Raw genomic sequence first — 2386 nt, 5'->3', positions numbered from 1 at the left:
CTTAGCCGATTTTTCTGTTCATATCATATGGATCTTGGACTTAGCCGATTTTTCTCTTCATATCATATGGATCCTGGACTTAGCCGATTATTAGGTTATTATAGATGGATCCGGGACTTAGCCGATTTTTCTCTTCATGTAATATGGATCCTGGACTTAGCCGATTTTTCTCTTCATATAATATGGATCCTGGACTTAGCCGATTATTAGGTTAATATATATGGATCCTGGACTTAGCCGATTTTTCTCTTCATATAATATGGATCCTGGACTTAGCCGATTTTTCTCTTCATGTAATATGGATCCGGGACTTAGCCGATTTTCTCTTCATATAATATGGATCCTGGACTTAGCCAATTTTTCTCTTCATGTGGTAACGTATGCCAATCGCTCACAAGTCATGGGATAAGGGTACTTGTGTTCTTCCATCTTCTAAGTCCCGCACGGGGACATCGTGATCGCCCCAAGTCCGGAATAGCGCCAAGTCAAGAACCACGGAGGCCGTGGAGGACCTGTTAGTGGCGGCCTCACTGACAGCACTAATCCGGACTTAGAAAATATATCTTTCTAATCGAACACCACACACGCAACACCACCATACCACCATCTCCTTGCAAGTACCTAAGTACCCGCAACTCCATGGTGAAGGCAATGTCACTCCATCACCAACCTCTTTGCACTGCAAGCACTTGCGTACCCACAACACTCCGAAGAAGGCAACGGCGCGCGATGCTCGACTCCACACACCACACCACACCACACCACCGATGGCCAGCCAGCCAGCCAGCCCAGCTAAGGGCTAACCCACCAACCAACCACCAATGGCCTAGGCCAGCCGGATCCCACCTTCAAGTCCAAGCACAGCCAAGTGCAAGTACCGCCAAGTGTTCACCAACCAACCATCACACCAGGTCAGCCGGCCAGTACCCACCTTCAAGTGCCATTACCCTCGGGTGCAAGCCCAATCAAGTGTTAACCAACCAACCCGGCCAAGGCAGCCAACAGGCCGGCACCCTACAGCACCGACCCGCCATCACCACCTCAACCGTTGACCATGCAAGTGGCCTCGGACAACAGGTGACACCCGAAGTACATCCGAAGAACGTATATCAAGTGTTTGCTCACCAAGTCCTCAACCAACCCCAAGTACCCGGAGGTACCCAGAGTGTTGGATCCGCCAACCCGTCCCGGCACTCCAAGTCCTTGCGAACCCAAAGTGTTTGCCCGGTAGGGCCATTGTATCACAACGCTTGCGACCATGCAAGTGGCCTCGAACAAGGTGACAGGGGTATCTTCACCAAGTTCTCAACCAACCCCAAGTACCCGGAGGTACCCGAAGTGTTGGGTCCGCCAACCACTACCAGCACTCCAAGTCCTCGCGAACATAAAGTGTTTGCCCGGTAGGGCCATTAGACCACAACGCTTGCTAACCATGCAAGTGGTCTCGGACAACAGGTGACACCCGAAGTACATCCGGAGAGTGTACAACAAGTGTTTGTTCACCAAGTCCTCAACCAACCCCAAGTACCCGGAGGTACCCAGAGTGTTGGGTCCGCCAACCACTACCAGCACTCTAAGTCCTCGCGAACCCAAAGTGTTTGCCCGGTAGGGCCATTAGACCACAACGCTTGCTAACCATGCAAGTGGTCTCGGACAACAGGCGATACCCGAAGTACATCCGAAGAGTGTATATCAAGTGTTTGTTCACCAAGTCCTCAACCAACCCCAAGTACCCGGAGGTACCCAGAGTGTTGGATCCGCAAACCCGTCCCGGCACTCCAAGTCCTTGCGAACCCAAAGTGTTTGCCCGGTAGGGCCATTGTATCACAACGCTTGCTACCATGCAAGTGGCCTCGGACAACAGGTGACACCCGAAGTACATCCGGAGAGTGTACAACAAGTGTTTGTTCACCAAGTCCTCAACCAACCCCAAGTACCCGGAGGTACCCAGAGTGTTGGATCCGCCAACCCGTCCCGGCACTCCAAGTCCTTGCGAACCCAAAGTGTTTGCCCGGTAGGGCCATTGAATCACAACGCTTGCTAACCATGCAAGTGGTCTCGGACAACAGGTGACACCCGAAGTACATCCGGAGAGTGTATATCAAGTGTTTGTTCACCAAGTCCTCAACCAACCCCAAGTACCCGGAGGTACCCAGAGTGTTGGATCCGCCAACCCGTCCCGGCACTCTAAGTCCTTGCGAACCCAAAGTGTTTGCCCGGTTGGGCCATTAGATCACAACGCTTGCTAACCATGCAAGTGGTCTGGAGTATAGGTGATACTGACATACCACCGAGATGGTACATCTAGTATTGGGTCACCAAAACCAAACCAACCCCAAGTATCAACCCGGCATACTCAGAGTGATGGATCCGCCAACCCGTCCCG

Source organism: Anopheles ziemanni (genome assembly GCF_943734765.1).
Source record: "Anopheles ziemanni chromosome X unlocalized genomic scaffold, idAnoZiCoDA_A2_x.2 X_unloc_57, whole genome shotgun sequence".
Taxonomy (NCBI): Eukaryota; Metazoa; Arthropoda; class Insecta; order Diptera; family Culicidae; genus Anopheles; species Anopheles ziemanni.
This window is presented reverse-complemented; position numbering follows the sequence as displayed.